This window comes from Phyllobates terribilis, unplaced genomic scaffold (assembly GCF_046119375.1).
Source record: "Phyllobates terribilis strain yellow unplaced genomic scaffold, ASM4611937v1 Scaffold_187__1_contigs__length_3656778, whole genome shotgun sequence".
NCBI classification, from domain to species: Eukaryota; Metazoa; Chordata; class Amphibia; order Anura; family Dendrobatidae; genus Phyllobates; species Phyllobates terribilis.
Window position 1 is genome coordinate 1,998,218 of NW_027362947.1, and position 21,604 is coordinate 2,019,821.

The 21,604-nt window shown below is 44.4% G+C and overlaps 12 non-coding genes and 1 pseudogene across 12 annotated transcripts; all 13 read right to left on the reverse strand.

Moving 5' to 3' along the window:
• Nucleotides 1-743: 743 nt before the first annotated feature.
• On the reverse strand, nt 744-934 carry LOC141213115 (U2 spliceosomal RNA). The gene has a single exon (XR_012282691.1). It is a non-coding gene; the product is annotated as a U2 spliceosomal RNA (small nuclear RNA).
• Nucleotides 935-2,049: 1,115 nt separating this feature from the next.
• Nucleotides 2,050-2,240, reverse strand: LOC141213126 (U2 spliceosomal RNA). The gene has a single exon (XR_012282704.1). It is a non-coding gene; the product is annotated as a U2 spliceosomal RNA (small nuclear RNA).
• Nucleotides 2,241-3,355: 1,115 nt separating this feature from the next.
• Nucleotides 3,356-3,546, reverse strand: LOC141213138 (U2 spliceosomal RNA). Its single transcript, XR_012282714.1, has one exon. It is a non-coding gene; the product is annotated as a U2 spliceosomal RNA (small nuclear RNA).
• A 1,112-nt stretch (nt 3,547-4,658) lies between these two features.
• LOC141213181 (U2 spliceosomal RNA) lies at nt 4,659-4,853 on the reverse strand. Its single transcript, XR_012282743.1, has one exon. It is a non-coding gene; the product is annotated as a U2 spliceosomal RNA (small nuclear RNA).
• A 6,191-nt stretch (nt 4,854-11,044) lies between these two features.
• Nucleotides 11,045-11,235, reverse strand: LOC141213149 (U2 spliceosomal RNA). The gene has a single exon (XR_012282723.1). It is a non-coding gene; the product is annotated as a U2 spliceosomal RNA (small nuclear RNA).
• Nucleotides 11,236-12,350: 1,115 nt separating this feature from the next.
• On the reverse strand, nt 12,351-12,541 carry LOC141213123 (U2 spliceosomal RNA). Its single transcript, XR_012282701.1, has one exon. It is a non-coding gene; the product is annotated as a U2 spliceosomal RNA (small nuclear RNA).
• A 1,115-nt stretch (nt 12,542-13,656) lies between these two features.
• LOC141213124 (U2 spliceosomal RNA) lies at nt 13,657-13,847 on the reverse strand. The gene has a single exon (XR_012282702.1). It is a non-coding gene; the product is annotated as a U2 spliceosomal RNA (small nuclear RNA).
• A 1,115-nt stretch (nt 13,848-14,962) lies between these two features.
• LOC141213101 (U2 spliceosomal RNA) lies at nt 14,963-15,153 on the reverse strand. The gene has a single exon (XR_012282678.1). It is a non-coding gene; the product is annotated as a U2 spliceosomal RNA (small nuclear RNA).
• A 1,115-nt stretch (nt 15,154-16,268) lies between these two features.
• On the reverse strand, nt 16,269-16,459 carry LOC141213102 (U2 spliceosomal RNA). The gene has a single exon (XR_012282679.1). It is a non-coding gene; the product is annotated as a U2 spliceosomal RNA (small nuclear RNA).
• A 1,115-nt stretch (nt 16,460-17,574) lies between these two features.
• On the reverse strand, nt 17,575-17,765 carry LOC141213104 (U2 spliceosomal RNA). Its single transcript, XR_012282681.1, has one exon. It is a non-coding gene; the product is annotated as a U2 spliceosomal RNA (small nuclear RNA).
• Nucleotides 17,766-18,880: 1,115 nt separating this feature from the next.
• On the reverse strand, nt 18,881-19,067 carry LOC141213182 (U2 spliceosomal RNA). The gene has a single exon (XR_012282744.1). It is a non-coding gene; the product is annotated as a U2 spliceosomal RNA (small nuclear RNA).
• Nucleotides 19,068-19,856: 789 nt separating this feature from the next.
• Nucleotides 19,857-19,948, reverse strand: LOC141213241 (U2 spliceosomal RNA; annotated as a pseudogene).
• A 1,112-nt stretch (nt 19,949-21,060) lies between these two features.
• Nucleotides 21,061-21,251, reverse strand: LOC141213161 (U2 spliceosomal RNA). Its single transcript, XR_012282730.1, has one exon. It is a non-coding gene; the product is annotated as a U2 spliceosomal RNA (small nuclear RNA).
• Between the last annotated feature and the right edge of the window lie 353 nt (nt 21,252-21,604).

The following is a 21,604-nucleotide window of genomic DNA, read 5'->3' on the forward strand; positions in this document are numbered from 1 at the left end:
TGCTGTGCACAGGTATATAAAGGCTCAGAGCCTATTATGACACGCGCAGCCAGCGTTCCATTGCCACATTCCATCTACTGCAGGCAGGATACCTGGCTGGCTGAATGTCGCTGAGAAGCTCACAGAGACCGCCATAAGCAACAGTTTAACAGAATGCCACAGACTAATCAACCAAACTTTTTGGGTTGGGTTCTCTTTTATAGTCTGCAGGCATTAAATGAAAGAAGTCAGTGTTCCAGCAGAAGGAGACAACGTTTCAGAAAAGGCATTGTAGCAAACCAAAAAAGAAATTTTAAGCGCAGCAGAGTAACCAGCGCACATACCTGTTAGCTCAGGTGAGTTTAAAAGGCTGCTGTTGATAACAAGGGCATTTGCTAAATAGATGGTGTGTGTGCAACAATATACTGAAAGGTCAATTATATTGTGCAGCTTATCTCACCACCTGTAGTTATTTAGGTGAAAGCTCCAAAATGCTTGCCTAATATGTCTGTTTATCCAAAAGGAAGTAAAGAGGGAGAGCTAGAAAGATAGCATTGCATCACATTACATGGCAATGCAATGCACAGTTGCTGAAGTTGAACCAAAATGAGCTTGTAATCTGGCTTCTGCAACTTTGAACATGAAAAATCCAATGAGGAGAAGAAAAGCAAAGCCAAAGAGTCCATCCCAAAATCCGACAAACAAGCAAAATGAACAAAAAACATTGAATTCAATTCTTTCTGATTTTAGAAACTGCATTAAAGAAGGGGTGCACCGGTCCTGGAGATACTGCAATACCAGGTCAATGCGTGGAGTGGACAGAGCAAGCTCTTTTTCCATCTCCCTGTTCTAAAAATCCATTTAATATATGGTCCCCAGATAGGGGACGTATCAGATATTAAACTGATAAGAACAGATACTACACTTGATCTTAGCCAAAAGGCCGAGAAGCGATAACCAGAATTGGTTTCAAACTACGGAGCCACCCAAGGATCCTGAAAAGTCCATTTGTGGAGATGAGCTCCTGGACTCCCGTTAAGAAGACATGTTGTCAACCTCTAGATCCCTTACATGCCTGCACTTTTCGGCTTGCTGCTGCTGCAATCCACGCGTTTTAGATCTGCATAACTCCACCTCTTTAAACACAGCACCTTCACCCCCTGCTGTTCCCACCCGCCTCAACACCGTTGGAAGGGAGGAGAACCAATTAAGGCGGGGGGTGGGGTGGAACGAGCAGCTGTCTACCCTTAGCAGGAGGGCTCCTGATTACATACCTCTCCTGCTGCTGCTGCTGCTGGCTGTCCAGCAGCAGACTGAAGGTGGCTGCTGCTGTGCACAGGTATATAAAGGCTCAGAGCCTATTATGACACGCGCAGCCAGCGTTCCATTGCCACATTCCATCTACTGCAGGCAGGATACCTGGCTGGCTGAATGTCGCTGAGAAGCTCACAGAGACCGCCATAAGCAACAGTTTAACAGAATGCCACAGACTAATCAACCAAACTTTTTGGGTTGGGTTCTCTTTTATAGTCTGCAGGCATTAAATGAAAGAAGTCAGTGTTCCAGCAGAAGGAGACAACGTTTCAGAAAAGGCATTGTAGCAAACCAAAAAAGAAATTTTAAGCGCAGCAGAGTAACCAGCGCACATACCTGTTAGCTCAGGTGAGTTTAAAAGGCTGCTGTTGATAACAAGGGCATTTGCTAAATAGATGGTGTGTGTGCAACAATATACTGAAAGGTCAATTATATTGTGCAGCTTATCTCACCACCTGTAGTTATTTAGGTGAAAGCTCCAAAATGCTTGCCTAATATGTCTGTTTATCCAAAAGGAAGTAAAAAGGGAGAGCTAGAAAGATAGCATTGCATCACATTACATGGCAATGCAATGCACAGTTGCTGAAGTTGAACCAAAATGAGCTTGTAATCTGGCTTCTGCAACTTTGAACATGAAAAATCCAATGAGGAGAAGAAAAGCAAAGCCAAAGAGTCCATCCCAAAATCCGACAAACAAGCAAAATGAACAAAAAACATTGAATTCAATTCTTTCTGATTTTAGAAACTGCATTAAAGAAGGGGTGCACCGGTCCTGGAGATACTGCAATACCAGGTCAATGCGTGGAGTGGACAGAGCAAGCTCTTTTTCCATCTCCCTGTTCTAAAAATCCATTTAATATATGGTCCCCAGATAGGGGACGTATCAGATATTAAACTGATAAGAACAGATACTACACTTGATCTTAGCCAAAAGGCCGAGAAGCGATAACCAGAATTGGTTTCAAACTACGGAGCCACCCAAGGATCCTGAAAAGTCCATTTGTGGAGATGAGCTCCTGGACTCCCGTTAAGAAGACATGTTGTCAACCTCTAGATCCCTTACATGCCTGCACTTTTCGGCTTGCTGCTGCTGCAATCCACGCGTTTTAGATCTGCATAACTCCACCTCTTTAAACACAGCACCTTCACCCCCTGCTGTTCCCACCCGCCTCAACACCGTTGGAAGGGAGGAGAACCAATTAAGGCGGGGGGTGGGGTGGAACGAGCAGCTGTCTACCCTTAGCAGGAGGGCTCCTGATTACATACCTCTCCTGCTGCTGCTGCTGCTGGCTGTCCAGCAGCAGACTGAAGGTGGCTGCTGCTGTGCACAGGTATATAAAGGCTCAGAGCCTATTATGACACGCGCAGCCAGCGTTCCATTGCCACATTCCATCTACTGCAGGCAGGATACCTGGCTGGCTGAATGTCGCTGAGAAGCTCACAGAGACCGCCATAAGCAACAGTTTAACAGAATGCCACAGACTAATCAACCAAACTTTTTGGGTTGGGTTCTCTTTTATAGTCTGCAGGCATTAAATGAAAGAAGTCAGTGTTCCAGCAGAAGGAGACAACGTTTCAGAAAAGGCATTGTAGCAAACCAAAAAAGAAATTTTAAGCGCAGCAGAGTAACCAGCGCACATACCTGTTAGCTCAGGTGAGTTTAAAAGGCTGCTGTTGATAACAAGGGCATTTGCTAAATAGATGGTGTGTGTGCAACAATATACTGAAAGGTCAATTATATTGTGCAGCTTATCTCACCACCTGTAGTTATTTAGGTGAAAGCTCCAAAATGCTTGCCTAATATGTCTGTTTATCCAAAAGGAAGTAAAAAGGGAGAGCTAGAAAGATAGCATTGCATCACATTACATGGCAATGCAATGCACAGTTGCTGAAGTTGAACCAAAATGAGCTTGTAATCTGGCTTCTGCAACTTTGAACATGAAAAATCCAATGAGGAGAAGAAAAGCAAAGCCAAAGAGTCCATCCCAAAATCCGACAAACAAGCAAAATGAACAAAAAACATTGAATTCAATTCTTTCTGATTTTAGAAACTGCATTAAAGAAGGGGTGCACCGGTCCTGGAGATACTGCAATACCAGGTCAATGCGTGGAGTGGACAGAGCAAGCTCTTTTTCCATCTCCCTGTTCTAAAAATCCATTTAATATATGGTCCCCAGATAGGGGACGTATCAGATATTAAACTGATAAGAACAGATACTACACTTGATCTTAGCCAAAAGGCCGAGAAGCGATAACCAGAATTGGTTTCAAACTACGGAGCCACCCAAGGATCCTGAAAAGTCCATTTGTGGAGATGAGCTCCTGGACTCCCGTTAAGAAGACATGTTGTCAACCTCTAGATCCCTTACATGCCTGCACTTTTCGGCTTGCTGCTGCTGCAATCCACGCGTTTTAGATCTGCATAACTCCACCTCTTTAAACACAGCACCTTCACCCCCTGCTGTTCCCACCCGCCTCAACACCGTTGGAAGGGAGGAGAACCAATTAAGGCGGGGGGTGGGGTGGAACGAGCAGCTGTCTACCCTTAGCAGGAGGGCTCCTGATTACATACCTCTCCTGCTGCTGCTGCTGCTGGCTGTCCAGCAGCAGACTGAAGGTGGCTGCTGCTGTGCACAGGTATATAAAGGCTCAGAGCCTATTATGACACGCGCAGCCAGCGTTCCATTGCCACATTCCATCTACTGCAGGCAGGATACCTGGCTGGCTGAATGTCGCTGAGAAGCTCACAGAGACCGCCATAAGCAACAGTTTAACAGAATGCCACAGACTAATCAACCAAACTTTTTGGGTTGGGTTCTCTTTTATAGTCTGCAGGCATTAAATGAAAGAAGTCAGTGTTCCAGCAGAAGGAGACGTTTCAGAAAAGGCATTGTAGCAAACCAAAAAAGAAATTTTAAGCGCAGCAGAGTAACCAGCGCACATACCTGTTAGCTCAGGTGAGTTTAAAAGGCTGCTGTTGATAACAAGGGCATTTGCTAAATAGATGGTGTGTGTGCAACAATATACTGAAAGGTCAATTATATTGTGCAGCTTATCTCACCACCTGTAGTTATTTAGGTGAAAGCTCCAAAATGCTTGCCTAATATGTCTGTTTATCCAAAAGGAAGTAAAAAGGGAGAGCTAGAAAGATAGCATTGCATCACATTACATGGCAATGCAATGCACAGTTGCTGAAGTTGAACCAAAATGAGCTTGTAATCTGGCTTCTGCAACTTTGAACATGAAAAATCCAATGAGGAGAAGAAAAGCAAAGCCAAAGAGTCCATCCCAAAATCCGACAAACAAGCAAAATGAACAAAAAACATTGAATTCAATTCTTTCTGATTTTAGAAACTGCATTAAAGAAGGGGTGCACCGGTCCTGGAGATACTGCAATACCAGGTCAATGCGTGGAGTGGACAGAGCAAGCTCTTTTTCCATCTCCCTGTTCTAAAAATCCATTTAATATATGGTCCCCAGATAGGGGACGTATCAGATATTAAACTGATAAGAACAGATTTTTTTTTTTTTTTTTTTTTTTTTTTTTTTCCAAATCAGATAGGCCGGAGCATAAGCTCAATCAAATCGACTTACAAAAGCCTTTCATTGACACTTAGCCTTTCATCACACTTGGTATATAATCAAAAATAAAACCAAACCTTATCATCAGGTACATTATACACTACTAATTAAACTTTACCAAAAACCTCCACTTTTTAAACTTCCAGATCCCTTCAGCATCTATAATACTTCCACGTTCCTGATCCCAGAGGTATATTACATACATACGTGACAGAATCAATCTCAAACATTCATTAACTGACATTTTCTTCCTTTTAAAAACTAACAAATTCCTCGCATCCCACAAACTTTCAATTACACACACCACCAACAACCATAAAATCCTATCTTAATTCTACTACATGCACCCATCCCAAACATAGCAAGTTTCCAATTTACATACTTTACACCCACCAATTCCTTGCAAAGTCCCCCTATACCCTTCCATACATCATATGCAAAATCACAATCCCATACCATATGTCTAACATGCTCTCTCAAACCACATCCATCCCTCGGGCATACCTCAGATTTAACTAAATCCCTCTTCTTTTGCACATCTCTAACAGGCAAAATGTCATGCAATATCATCCAAGCGATATCTCTCTGTCTGTTAGTCAAACCATCTATACTTAATTTTCTCCACATCTCGGTTACTTCCTCCCCTCTCAACCCATTGATATTACATACCACCTCACGCTCACGCACCATCCTAATGACTTTCTTCTTTTGCCTAAAATCACTCATGTTAACGGACAACAAATCATACTTCCTTACAAATTTCTCAACACAACCATACCATACAGGACACTTAAAAGCAACAGGCACTCTAGCATCCCTTTTGACCCACTTTAAGCCATAAAGCATCCATCCAGCCGAATACTTCATCATATAAGCACACTTATTACTTTTCCCTAGAACCACCACCACCATTTTCACGTAACTAATCCCTAAAAAGAAATCAATATTTGGAAAATCCAAACCACCATTTACACATAACTTATAGACATATTCCCGTTTCAATTTCTCCATGCGACTTCCCCAAAGAAAATTAAAGATGAATTTCTCAGTTTTCCTAATTTTCTTAAAAGCAGCAGGATATACATTCGCAACAAACAACAAAATAGGCAAAATAACCGCCTTAATAATCAGAACTTTCCCAGTCAGAGTTAATTCTCTCATTCGCCAAAAATTCAACTTGCGCACCACTCTCACCCCACAATCTTCCCAACTCTCATTTCCTTTCAAATCATCATTAAACTTAATCCCAAGCACCTTTATTGCACCATCCTCACACCTCACACCATTCATCCATACATTCCTCTCACCAAAACATTTAAAGGAACTCTTAGTCCAATTGACCTTAAAAGCTGAGACACTACAAAACAAACTTAATATCAACCTTGCCCTACTCATCGCAGCCATATTCCCACTCACAATCACTACATCATCCATGTAACCTAGAATTCTCACATCCTTTCCATTACTCCCAGGAATCATCACACCTCTCATAACCTTATCCTTCCTAACCATACACATCAACACTTCAATCACACTAATAAACAAAAAAGGGGACATAGGGCACCCCTGACGCACTCCTGATTTAATTCTCACTTTCTCACTCAACCACCCATTCACCAAAAATTCACTTGAAACATTACAATACAAACTCCTAACACAGTTTACAAAATTCCTGGAATAACCCATCTTAGACAAAACCTTAAACATAAAGCTATGTGACACACGGTCAAAAGCTTTTTCAAAATCAACCGAAAACAACAAACATTTCTGCTTACGACTCATACAATCCCCAATCACATCACGCAACAACACCAAATTTTCAGTCATACTTCTCCCAGGCACTGCACACACTTGATCTTCATCCACCACACCGCCAATCACTTCCCGCATCCGGCTAGCCAACAATTTACTAAACACCTTATAGTCTGCATTCAAAAGGGTGATTGGCCTCCAATTCCCCAAATCCTTTTTATCACCTTTCTTATGAACCAAAACCACCACCCCATCTCTCATAGATTCACTCAACATATTCTCCGTGAACATATACTGGCACACCTCCAATAAGTCATTTCCCATCGTGTCCCATTCCTTAACATATAACTCCACGGGCAGTCCATCCTTCCCAGGTGTTTTATTCTTACTCGCAGACATCACCACTTTTTTAACTTCATCCAACACAATTACATCATCCAATATTTCACGTTCATCCTCACCCAAACAACCTTCTAAACACCCCAAAGCATCAGTCAACATCCTATCATCAACCCATTTTTCCCCATACAACTCCTTATAAAACAACACCACCTCCTGCATCACATCCTTCCCACTCACACACACCCCATCACCATTCACCACCTCATCCATATCTACTTTCTTCCCAAAAACTTTTTTGAAAAAAAACCTTGTGCATTTCTCATTTTTCTCCAAATGTTCAATCTTAGAACGGTAAATAATTTCTTTCCCTTTACCCTCAATATATTTCTTAATCTCTTCTTTCACTTGACACATCAAAACATCCACATCCACTCCAATCATCCTTAACTTCCTCAGCCACTCCAGTCTAGAGCTTAAATCATTAAATTTTACTCTATTCATTGCTGCTTTCCTCCTGCCCCTTTTTCTAAAGAAAAAACCAATCTCACTCTTCATCCAGTCCCACCACTCAAGCACATTCCTGAAATCACTTTTTTTATCCCTCCACCTAACATACATTCGCCTAAAATCACACATGATCCTATTATCTTCCAGCAAACGCACATTAAGTTTCCACACGCCACCACCATATACAAAGGAAATCTTACCTTCTAGACGTGCCCTCAAACACACATGGTCAGAGAAGGGAACATCTTCCTGCTGGAAATTCCTACAAATAACATTTTGTGAAGAAAAGAAGATACGGTCTATTCTAGACTCTATGCCTCCCCTGTCGGCCTTATAGGTCGCAGGAGGTGGATTACCTAAAAAAACTTCCGCAGCATCCTGTAAGGAAAAATCCGCCACAAGACTCTTGAGTCTTTTACCTGTAACATCCATCTTATCCCCCTCCGTCACACAATTGAAATCTCCAACAAAAATTATTGGCATTTTGCCAGATAAAAAAAAACATAATTTCTCGAAAATTTCCAGCCTCTCCCCTTTATCTATTGGTGCATACATATTTACCACCCTAACCCTCCACCCCCTACAATTTAACTCACATATTACACACCTCCCCGCCTCCACCACCATGTAACTTTCTATCTTAACACTATAACCCTTCACCAAAACACCTACCCCACAATTTTTATTACATACAGAACCAGACCACACACTTTGACCTAAAGGCCATGCATTTTCACTTAAGGGATCGGAGATCCCACACTCCTGGACACAGTATACGTCCGCATCCAAGTTGCTCAAGTAGTCCAAAATTGCCACTTTTCTCGACTCAGATTTAATCAGCCGAACATTTAGCGACAAGATGCTGAGAGCAACTTGGGCACCCATCTATTAATTTGATGTGGCAGGTCACGACAACATGCCCACCTGTACATCATCCTAACCCTTCTGGGGGTAGGACGCTGGACGTGCAGATATCGTAGTTTGTGCCTTCCCCCAAAAAAGACACATCTTGGGGATCGGATGCAGTAGGGTACACCCGGGCTGGACTCACACTGCAATCACTTTAAGGGGAAAAGGATGGTTCAGTTTTCTTCTTTTTCTTCACTGAAGCGCCTCCATCTTCATCTGAACTATAATCCCGCCGCTGGGGGTCAAAGTCCCCCTGACCTCCCTCCTCCTCAAGGTCAGAAACGACATCGCTCCAGGCCACATGCGGTGTTCTGGTCAGATCAGACTCCTGTTCCCCCTGCAATGTAACCATCATGTCTGGAATTTCAGCCTCCAGATCCTCCACCGGGGCCACTTCCATGCCTATACGATCATCAGTTATCGTCTCAGACTCACTGACATCTGAAGCCACAGACGCGGCCCTCTGCACCGGTGGCTCAGGTGCCAGCTCCATATTTCCTCTTACATTCACACGAACCAGTTCTGGAAAAGCAACCCGAGCCTCCTCCTCATCCAGGAAAGCCAGAGTAGATATCGGAGCAGTCGGAGTTGGAGCAGTCGGAGTTGTAGCTGTGGGTGCAGGAGATTCATTTCTTCTCCTTCCCCTTCCCGCTGCCCCCGCATATGAACCAGGATGGAATATACAGTCTCTGAAGGCAAGCCCCTTCTCTCCACAGAGGTTACAGACTATTTCATTTTTGCAATTATTGGAAGAATGACCCACCTCATTGCACTTCCTGCAAATAATCTGTCTGATGTCGCATGCTTCCTGAGTATGGCCATACCTCCTACAATGACGACAAAACCTGGGCGCATTGGGGAAGAACAGGTAACCCCGCTCACTCCCAATGGAAAAATTTGATGGAGGATAATGTATACCCCCTGGTTCATCAGGACTTTCCCGGAACTTGACCATGAAACGATATTTACCGGTCCATAGTTCCTCCTCATTCATGACTTTTACTGCCACCTTGGTAATATAGCAGTGCCTATTTAGAAAGGCATAAATCAAAGCCAAGTCCACATGTGGGTTGTACATGAAAACAGTCAGAGGTACCTCTTTGGAGCAATACAAGATGACAAAAGTCAGCCCATCCAAATATTGATTGTCCAGATTCTTTTTCAAACAATCATAGAAATTGTTGCAAACAGCCATAGAAGTAAATACAAGATTATACTTGCTTTTGAATTGCTGGAGGCACAAGATTTCTTCCTTCTTCACTTCAAGGAGTCCAAACAAAATCTCCTTCACCACGAAGCTGAGGGTAAAGATTCCTTCTTTGCCTTCTTCCACATCAATCTGGATTCCAAACTTCACTCGAGCCTCACCGGGCCCAGCGTATCGAATGCGTCCCATTATCGCTAGTCGTGTCTACTGGCCAACTCCTTATAGCAGCAAGTGGCTTAAGCCATAAAATGGCGATGCCACAGGGCCAAGAGTTAACGCACAGACAGCCAAATGACTAGACCCATTACAGATCTGAGCCAAAAGGCCGAGAAGCGATAACCAGAATTGGTTTCAAACTACGGAGCCACCCAAGGATCCTGAAAAGTCCATTTGTGGAGATGAGCTCCTGGACTCCCGTTAAGAAGACATGTTGTCAACCTCTAGATCCCTTACATGCCTGCACTTTTCGGCTTGCTGCTGCTGCAATCCACGCGTTTTAGATCTGCATAACTCCACCTCTTTAAACACAGCACCTTCACCCCCTGCTGTTCCCACCCGCCTCAACACCGTTGGAAGGGAGGAGAACCAATTAAGGCGGGGGGTGGGGTGGAACGAGCAGCTGTCTACCCTTAGCAGGAGGGCTCCTGATTACATACCTCTCCTGCTGCTGCTGCTGCTGGCTGTCCAGCAGCAGACTGAAGGTGGCTGCTGCTGTGCACAGGTATATAAAGGCTCAGAGCCTATTATGACACGCGCAGCCAGCGTTCCATTGCCACATTCCATCTACTGCAGGCAGGATACCTGGCTGGCTGAATGTCGCTGAGAAGCTCACAGAGACCGCCATAAGCAACAGTTTAACAGAATGCCACAGACTAATCAACCAAACTTTTTGGGTTGGGTTCTCTTTTATAGTCTGCAGGCATTAAATGAAAGAAGTCAGTGTTCCAGCAGAAGGAGACAACGTTTCAGAAAAGGCATTGTAGCAAACCAAAAAAGAAATTTTAAGCGCAGCAGAGTAACCAGCGCACATACCTGTTAGCTCAGGTGAGTTTAAAAGGCTGCTGTTGATAACAAGGGCATTTGCTAAATAGATGGTGTGTGTGCAACAATATACTGAAAGGTCAATTATATTGTGCAGCTTATCTCACCACCTGTAGTTATTTAGGTGAAAGCTCCAAAATGCTTGCCTAATATGTCTGTTTATCCAAAAGGAAGTAAAAAGGGAGAGCTAGAAAGATAGCATTGCATCACATTACATGGCAATGCAATGCACAGTTGCTGAAGTTGAACCAAAATGAGCTTGTAATCTGGCTTCTGCAACTTTGAACATGAAAAATCCAATGAGGAGAAGAAAAGCAAAGCCAAAGAGTCCATCCCAAAATCCGACAAACAAGCAAAATGAACAAAAAACATTGAATTCAATTCTTTCTGATTTTAGAAACTGCATTAAAGAAGGGGTGCACCGGTCCTGGAGATACTGCAATACCAGGTCAATGCGTGGAGTGGACAGAGCAAGCTCTTTTTCCATCTCCCTGTTCTAAAAATCCATTTAATATATGGTCCCCAGATAGGGGACGTATCAGATATTAAACTGATAAGAACAGATACTACACTTGATCTTAGCCAAAAGGCCGAGAAGCGATAACCAGAATTGGTTTCAAACTACGGAGCCACCCAAGGATCCTGAAAAGTCCATTTGTGGAGATGAGCTCCTGGACTCCCGTTAAGAAGACATGTTGTCAACCTCTAGATCCCTTACATGCCTGCACTTTTCGGCTTGCTGCTGCTGCAATCCACGCGTTTTAGATCTGCATAACTCCACCTCTTTAAACACAGCACCTTCACCCCCTGCTGTTCCCACCCGCCTCAACACCGTTGGAAGGGAGGAGAACCAATTAAGGCGGGGGGTGGGGTGGAACGAGCAGCTGTCTACCCTTAGCAGGAGGGCTCCTGATTACATACCTCTCCTGCTGCTGCTGCTGCTGGCTGTCCAGCAGCAGACTGAAGGTGGCTGCTGCTGTGCACAGGTATATAAAGGCTCAGAGCCTATTATGACACGCGCAGCCAGCGTTCCATTGCCACATTCCATCTACTGCAGGCAGGATACCTGGCTGGCTGAATGTCGCTGAGAAGCTCACAGAGACCGCCATAAGCAACAGTTTAACAGAATGCCACAGACTAATCAACCAAACTTTTTGGGTTGGGTTCTCTTTTATAGTCTGCAGGCATTAAATGAAAGAAGTCAGTGTTCCAGCAGAAGGAGACAACGTTTCAGAAAAGGCATTGTAGCAAACCAAAAAAGAAATTTTAAGCGCAGCAGAGTAACCAGCGCACATACCTGTTAGCTCAGGTGAGTTTAAAAGGCTGCTGTTGATAACAAGGGCATTTGCTAAATAGATGGTGTGTGTGCAACAATATACTGAAAGGTCAATTATATTGTGCAGCTTATCTCACCACCTGTAGTTATTTAGGTGAAAGCTCCAAAATGCTTGCCTAATATGTCTGTTTATCCAAAAGGAAGTAAAAAGGGAGAGCTAGAAAGATAGCATTGCATCACATTACATGGCAATGCAATGCACAGTTGCTGAAGTTGAACCAAAATGAGCTTGTAATCTGGCTTCTGCAACTTTGAACATGAAAAATCCAATGAGGAGAAGAAAAGCAAAGCCAAAGAGTCCATCCCAAAATCCGACAAACAAGCAAAATGAACAAAAAACATTGAATTCAATTCTTTCTGATTTTAGAAACTGCATTAAAGAAGGGGTGCACCGGTCCTGGAGATACTGCAATACCAGGTCAATGCGTGGAGTGGACAGAGCAAGCTCTTTTTCCATCTCCCTGTTCTAAAAATCCATTTAATATATGGTCCCCAGATAGGGGACGTATCAGATATTAAATTGATAAGAACAGATACTACACTTGATCTTAGCCAAAAGGCCGAGAAGCGATAACCAGAATTGGTTTCAAACTACGGAGCCACCCAAGGATCCTGAAAAGTCCATTTGTGGAGATGAGCTCCTGGACTCCCGTTAAGAAGACATGTTGTCAACCTCTAGATCCCTTACATGCCTGCACTTTTCGGCTTGCTGCTGCTGCAATCCACGCGTTTTAGATCTGCATAACTCCACCTCTTTAAACACAGCACCTTCACCCCCTGCTGTTCCCACCCGCCTCAACACCGTTGGAAGGGAGGAGAACCAATTAAGGCGGGGGGTGGGGTGGAACGAGCAGCTGTCTACCCTTAGCAGGAGGGCTCCTGATTACATACCTCTCCTGCTGCTGCTGCTGCTGGCTGTCCAGCAGCAGACTGAAGGTGGCTGCTGCTGTGCACAGGTATATAAAGGCTCAGAGCCTATTATGACACGCGCAGCCAGCGTTCCATTGCCACATTCCATCTACTGCAGGCAGGATACCTGGCTGGCTGAATGTCGCTGAGAAGCTCACAGAGACCGCCATAAGCAACAGTTTAACAGAATGCCACAGACTAATCAACCAAACTTTTTGGGTTGGGTTCTCTTTTATAGTCTGCAGGCATTAAATGAAAGAAGTCAGTGTTCCAGCAGAAGGAGACAACGTTTCAGAAAAGGCATTGTAGCAAACCAAAAAAGAAATTTTAAGCGCAGCAGAGTAACAAGCGCACATACCTGTTAGCTCAGGTGAGTTTAAAAGGCTGCTGTTGATAACAAGGGCATTTGCTAAATAGATGGTGTGTGTGCAACAATATACTGAAAGGTCAATTATATTGTGCAGCTTATCTCACCACCTGTAGTTATTTAGGTGAAAGCTCCAAAATGCTTGCCTAATATGTCTGTTTATCCAAAAGGAAGTAAAAAGGGAGAGCTAGAAAGATAGCATTGCATCACATTACATGGCAATGCAATGCACAGTTGCTGAAGTTGAACCAAAATGAGCTTGTAATCTGGCTTCTGCAACTTTGAACATGAAAAATCCAATGAGGAGAAGAAAAGCAAAGCCAAAGAGTCCATCCCAAAATCCGACAAACAAGCAAAATGAACAAAAAACATTGAATTCAATTCTTTCTGATTTTAGAAACTGCATTAAAGAAGGGGTGCACCGGTCCTGGAGATACTGCAATACCAGGTCAATGCGTGGAGTGGACAGAGCAAGCTCTTTTTCCATCTCCCTGTTCTAAAAATCCATTTAATATATGGTCCCCAGATAGGGGACGTATCAGATATTAAATTGATAAGAACAGATACTACACTTGATCTTAGCCAAAAGGCCGAGAAGCGATAACCAGAATTGGTTTCAAACTACGGAGCCACCCAAGGATCCTGAAAAGTCCATTTGTGGAGATGAGCTCCTGGACTCCCGTTAAGAAGACATGTTGTCAACCTCTAGATCCCTTACATGCCTGCACTTTTCGGCTTGCTGCTGCTGCAATCCACGCGTTTTAGATCTGCATAACTCCACCTCTTTAAACACAGCACCTTCACCCCCTGCTGTTCCCACCCGCCTCAACACCGTTGGAAGGGAGGAGAACCAATTAAGGCGGGGGGTGGGGTGGAACGAGCAGCTGTCTACCCTTAGCAGGAGGGCTCCTGATTACATACCTCTCCTGCTGCTGCTGCTGCTGGCTGTCCAGCAGCAGACTGAAGGTGGCTGCTGCTGTGCACAGGTATATAAAGGCTCAGAGCCTATTATGACACGCGCAGCCAGCGTTCCATTGCCACATTCCATCTACTGCAGGCAGGATACCTGGCTGGCTGAATGTCGCTGAGAAGCTCACAGAGACCGCCATAAGCAACAGTTTAACAGAATGCCACAGACTAATCAACCAAACTTTTTGGGTTGGGTTCTCTTTTATAGTCTGCAGGCATTAAATGAAAGAAGTCAGTGTTCCAGCAGAAGGAGACAACGTTTCAGAAAAGGCATTGTAGCAAACCAAAAAAGAAATTTTAAGCGCAGCAGAGTAACAAGCGCACATACCTGTTAGCTCAGGTGAGTTTAAAAGGCTGCTGTTGATAACAAGGGCATTTGCTAAATAGATGGTGTGTGTGCAACAATATACTGAAAGGTCAATTATATTGTGCAGCTTATCTCACCACCTGTAGTTATTTAGGTGAAAGCTCCAAAATGCTTGCCTAATATGTCTGTTTATCCAAAAGGAAGTAAAAAGGGAGAGCTAGAAAGATAGCATTGCATCACGTTACATGGCAATGCAATGCACAGTTGCTGAAGTTGAACCAAAATGAGCTTGTAATCTGGCTTCTGCAACTTTGAACATGAAAAATCCAATGAGGAGAAGAAAAGCAAAGCCAAAGAGTCCATCCCAAAATCCGACAAACAAGCAAAATGAACAAAAAACATTGAATTCAATTCTTTCTGATTTTAGAAACTGCATTAAAGAAGGGGTGCACCGGTCCTGGAGATACTGCAATACCAGGTCAATGCGTGGAGTGGACAGAGCAAGCTCTTTTTCCATCTCCCTGTTCTAAAAATCCATTTAATATATGGTCCCCAGATAGGGGATGTATCAGATATTAAACTGATAAGAACAGATACTACACTTGATCTTAGCCAAAAGGCCGAGAAGCGATAACCAGAATTGGTTTCAAACTACGGAGCCACCCAAGGATCCTGAAAAGTCCATTTGTGGAGATGAGCTCCTGGACTCCCGTTAAGAAGACATGTTGTCAACCTCTAGATCCCTTACATGCCTGCACTTTTCGGCTTGCTGCTGCTGCAATCCACGCGTTTTAGATCTGCATAACTCCACCTCTTTAAACACAGCACCTTCACCCCCTGCTGTTCCCACCCGCCTCAACACCGTTGGAAGGGAGGAGAACCAATTAAGGCGGGGGGTGGGGTGGAACGAGCAGCTGTCTACCCTTAGCAGGAGGGCTCCTGATTACATACCTCTCCTGCTGCTGCTGCTGCTGGCTGTCCAGCAGCAGACTGAAGGTGGCTGCTGCTGTGCACAGGTATATAAAGGCTCAGAGCCTATTATGACACGCGCAGCCAGCGTTCCATTGCCACATTCCATCTACTGCAGGCAGGATACCTGGCTGGCTGAATGTCGCTGAGAAGCTCACAGAGACCGCCATAAGCAACAGTTTAACAGAATGCCACAGACTAATCAACCAAACTTTTTGGGTTGGGTTCTCTTTTATAGTCTGCAGGCATTAAATGAAAGAAGTCAGTGTTCCAGCAGAAGGAGACAACGTTTCAGAAAAGGCATTGTAGCAAACCAAAAAAGAAATTTTAAGCGCAGCAGAGTAACCAGCGCACATACCTGTTAGCTCAGGTGAGTTTAAAAGGCTGCTGTTGATAACAAGGGCATTTGCTAAATAGATGGTGTGTGTGCAACAATATACTGAAAGGTCAATTATATTGTGCAGCTTATCTCACCACCTGTAGTTATTTAGGTGAAAGCTCCAAAATGCTTGCCTAATATGTCTGTTTATCCAAAAGGAAGTAAAAAGGGAGAGCTAGAAAGATAGCATTGCATCACATTACATGGCAATGCAATGCACAGTTGCTGAAGTTGAACCAAAATGATCTTGTAATCTGGCTTCTTCAACTTTGAACATGAAAAATCCAATGAGGAGAAGAAAAGCAAAGCCAAAGAGTCCATCCCAAAATCCGACAAACAAGCAAAATGAACAAAAAACATTGAATTCAATTCTTTCTGATTTTAGAAACTGCATTAAAGAAGGGGTGCACCGGTCCTGGAGATACTGCAATACCAGGTCAATGCGTGGAGTGGACAGAGCAAGCTCTTTTTCCATCTCCCTGTTCTAAAAATCCATTTAATATATGGTCCCCAGATAGGGGATGTATCAGATATTAAACTGATAAGAACAGATACTACACTTGATCTTAGCCAAAAGGCCGAGAAGCGATAACCAGAATTGGTTTCAAACTACGGAGCCACCCAAGGATCCTGAAAAGTCCATTTGTGGAGATGAGCTCCTGGACTCCCGTTAAGAAGACATGTTGTCAACCTCTAGATCCCTTACATGCCTGCACTTTTCGGCTTGCTGCTGCTGCAATCCACGCGTTTTAGATCTGCATAACTCCACCTCTTTAAACACAGCACCTTCACCCCCTGCTGTTCCCACCCGCCTCAACACCGTTGGAAGGGAGGAGAACCAATTAAGGCGGGGGGTGGGGTGGAACGAGCAGCTGTCTACCCTTAGCAGGAGGGCTCCTGATTACATACCTCTCCTGCTGCTGCTGCTGCTGGCTGTTCAGCAGCAGACTGAAGGTGGCTGCTGCTGTGCACAGGTATATAAAGGCTCAGAGCCTATTATGACACGCGCAGCCAGCGTTCCATTGCCACATTCCATCTACTGCAGGCAGGATACCTGGCTGGCTGAATGTCGCTGAGAAGCTCACAGAGACCGCCATAAGCAACAGTTTAACAGAATGCCACAGACTAATCAACCAAACTTTTTGGGTTGGGTTCTCTTTTATAGTCTGCAGGCATTAAATGAAAGAAGTCAGTGTTCCAGCAGAAGGAGACAACGTTTCAGAAAAGGCATTGTAGCAAACCAAAAAAGAAATTTTAAGCGCAGCAGAGTAACCAGCGCACATACCTGTTAGCTCAGGTGAGTTTAAAAGGCTGCTGTTGATAACAAGGGCATTTGCTAAATAGATGGTGTGTGTGCAACAATATACTGAAAGGTCAATTATATTGTGCAGCTTATCTCACCACCTGTAGTTATTTAGGTGAAAGCTCCAAAATGCTTGCCTAATATGTCTGTTTATCCAAAAGGAAGTAAAAAGGGAGAGCTAGAAAGATAGCATTGCATCACATTACATGGCAATGCAATGCACAGTTGCTGAAGTTGAACGAAAATGATCTTGTAATCTGGCTTCTTCAACTTTGAACATGAAAAATCCAATGAGGAGAAGAAAAGCAAAGCCAAAGAGTCCATCCCAAAATCCGACAAACAAGCAAAATGAACAAAAAACATTGAATTCATTTCTTTCTGATTTTAGAAACTGCATTAAAGAAGGGGTGCACCGGTCCTGGAGATACTGCAATACCAGGTCAATGCGTGGAGTGGACAGAGCAAGCTCTTTTTCCATCTCCCTGTTCTAAAAATCCATTTAATATATGGTCCCCAGATAGGGGATGTATCAGATATTAAACTGATAAGAACAGATACTACACTTGATCTTAGCCAAAAGGCCGAGAAGCGATAACCAGAATTGGTTTCAAACTACGGAGCCACCCAAGGATCCTGAAAAGTCCATTTGTGGAGATGAGCTCCTGGACTCCCGTTAAGAAGACATGTTGTCAACCTCTAGATCCCTTACATGCCTGCACTTTTCGGCTTGCTGCTGCTGCAATCCACGCGTTTTAGATCTGCATAACTCCACCTCTTTAAACACAGCACCTTCACCCCCTGCTGTTCCCACCCGCCTCAACACCGTTGGAAGGGAGGAGAACCAATTAAGGCGGGGGGTGGGGTGGAACGAGCAGCTGTCTACCCTTAGCAGGAGGGCTCCTGATTACATACCTCTCCTGCTGCTGCTGCTGCTGGCTGTTCAGCAGCAGACTGAAGGTGGCTGCTGCTGTGCACAGGTATATAAAGGCTCAGAGCCTATTATGACACGCGCAGCCAGCGTTCCATTGCCACATTCCATCTACTGCAGGCAGGATACCTGGCTGGCTGAATGTCGCTGAGAAGCTCACAGAGACCGCCATAAGCAACAGTTTAACAGAATGCCACAGACTAATCAACCAAACTTTTTGGGTTGGGTTCTCTTTTATAGTCTGCAGGCATTAAATGAAAGAAGTCAGTGTTCCAGCAGAAGGAGACAACGTTTCAGAAAAGGCATTGTAGCAAACCAAAAAAGAAATTTTAAGCGCAGCAGAGTAACCAGCGCACATACCTGTTAGCTCAGGTGAGTTTAAAAGGCTGCTGTTGATAACAAGGGCATTTGCTAAATAGATGGTGTGTGTGCAACAATATACTGAAAGGTCAATTATATTGTGCAGCTTATCTCACCACCTGTAGTTATTTAGGTGAAAGCTCCAAAATGCTTGCCTAATATGTCTGTTTATCCAAAAGGAAGTAAAAAGGGAGAGCTAGAAAGATAGCATTGCATCACATTACATGGCAATGCAATGCACAGTTGCTGAAGTTGAACCAAAATGAGCTTGTAATCTGGCTTCTGCAACTTTGAACATGAAAAATCCAATGAGGAGAAGAAAAGCAAAGCCAAAGAGTCCATCCCAAAATCCGACAAACAAGCAAAATGAACAAAAAACATTGAATTCAATTCTTTCTGATTTTAGAAACTGCATTAAAGAAGGGGTGCACCGGTCCTGGAGATACTGCAATACCAGGTCAATGCGTGGAGTGGACAGAGCAAGCTCTTTTTCCATCTCCCTGTTCTAAAAATCCATTTAATATATGGTCCCCAGATAGGGGACGTATCAGATATTAAACTGATAAGAACAGATTTTTTTTTTTCTATTGAAAGCCCGAATTCGTGTACAAAACCCGAGTGCGCTTAAAAAAGTGACAAGTGCCACAAAAAAAGTGCACTAGGATGCTGGTCTTCTTAAAACCCTCTCCAAAAGGAGAAGGGTCCCCCAAACCATTCCCCGTCCCTCCGAGCCAGAAGGCCACAGCGAGGAACAGGGACAAATAGCCACCTCCAGCCGGAGCCAGAGGCGACCCAATCTTACCCCCAATACCTGCCCGAGTTCTCACCCGAGCAAGGCACTGGGAGCCAAAGACTGTGCTCCCCTCCCGGAAGAGGGGAGCCAACAATGCTCTCCTCCCGAAAGAGGAGAGCCAGGGAGGTTCAGGGGGGAGCGGAACCTGATGGCCACACACTCCCCCCTAGACCTGCCAAGAGAGGAACCCGTAAGGGAACCGCATCCCGACAAAATCCTAGTAAGGACGTGGACACACGTGAAAAAGTGGACACACAGTGACAAAAAAAATTAAATAAATAGTGAAGGTTTCACAGTATAATACTGCCCGGACCTTCGACCGGGAATTGAAAAATTCCCCATCCTAAGGCCAGAAGGCCCGGAATAAGGGTGTGTGTGAAGAAAGAAATATTGAAGTGCTAGTGCAAATGTGCCATAAACTCAAGTGGGGTTCCCAATCCCAGTGAGTTAAGGCACCCCAGGGTCACCACTCCTGGGGCACTTCACACTTCGGGCTTTCGATCTTCCCCGGCCCAATGGCGTCGATCCTGGGGGGCCATGCTTTCCACCAGATGACTATATTAGCCAACTGGCGTACTAACAAGCGCCTAAACCCCAGTGTGCATAATGTATCAATCTACTAGGGCGGCCAACATCCAAAACCGCCTTTTCGAAAGATACTACACTTGATCTTAGCCAAAAGGCCGAGAAGCGATAACCAGAATTGGTTTCAAACTACGGAGCCACCCAAGGATCCTGAAAAGTCCATTTGTGGAGATGAGCTCCTGGACTCCCGTTAAGAAGACATGTTGTCAACCTCTAGATCCCTTACATGCCTGCACTTTTCGGCTTGCTGCTGCTGCAATCCACGCGTTTTAGATCTGCATAACTCCACCTCTTTAAACACAGCACCTTCACCCCCTGCTGTTCCCACCCGCCTCAACACCGTTGGAAGGGAGGAGAACCAATTAAGGCGGGGGGTGGGGTGGAACGAGCAGCTGTCTACCCTTAGCAGGAGGGCTCCTGATTACATACCTCTCCTGCTGCTGCTGCTGGCTGTCCAGCAGCAGATTGAAGGTGGCTGCTGCTGTGCACAGGTATATAAAGGCTCAGAGCCTATTATGACACGCGCAGCCAGCGTTCCATTGCCACATTCCATCTACTGCAGGCAGGATACCTGGCTGGCTGAATGTCGCTGAGAAGCTCACAGAGACCGCCATAAGCAACAGTTTAACAGAATGCCACAGACTAATCAACCAAACTTTTTGGGTTGGGTTCTCTTTTATAGTCTGCAGGCATTAAATGAAAGAAGTCAGTGTTCCAGCAGAAGGAGACAACGTTTCAGAAAAGGCATTGTAGCAAACCAAAAAAGAAATTTTAAGCGCAGCAGAGTAACCAGCGCACATACCTGTTAGCTCAGGTGAGTTTAAAAGGCTGCTGTTGATAACAAGGGCATTTGCTAAATAGATGGTGTGTGTGCAACAATATACTGAAAGGTCAATTATATTGTGCAGCTTATCTCACCACCTGTAGTTATTTAGGTGAAAGCTCCAAAATGCTTGCCTAATATGTCTGTTTATCCAAAAGGAAGTAAAAAGGGAGAGCTAGAAAGATAGCATTGCATCACATTACATGGCAATGCAATGCACAGTTGCTGAAGTTGAACCAAAATGAGCTTGTAATCTGGCTTCTGCAACTTTGAACATGAAAAATCCAATGAGGAGAAGAAAAGCAAAGCCAAAGAGTCCATCCCAAAATCCGACAAACAAGCAAAATGAACAAAAAACATTGAATTCAATTCTTTCTGATTTTAGAAACTGCATTAAAGAAGGGGTGCACCGGTCCTGGAGATACTGCAATACCAGGTCAATGCGTGGAGTGGACAGAGCAAGCTCTTTTTCCATCTCCCTGTTCTAAAAATCCATTTAATATATGGTCCCCAGATAGGGGACGTATCAGATATTAAACTGATAAGAACAGATACTACACTTGATCTTAGCCAAAAGGCCGAGAAGCGATAACCAGAATTGGTTTCAAACTACGGAGCCACCCAAGGATCCTGAAAAGTCCATTTGTGGAGATGAGCTCCTGGACTCCCGTTAAGAAGACATGTTGTCAACCTCTAGATCCCTTACATGCCTGCACTTTTCGGCTTGCTGCTGCTGCAATCCACGCGTTTTAGATCTGCATAACTCCACCTCTTTAAACACAGCACCTTCACCCCCTGCTGTTCCCACCCGCCTCAACACCGTTGGAAGGGAGGAGAACCAATTAAGGCGGGGGGTGGGGTGGAACGAGCAGCTGTCTACCCTTAGCAGGAGGGCTCCTGATTACATACCTCTCCTGCTGCTGCTGCTGCTGGCTGTCCAGCA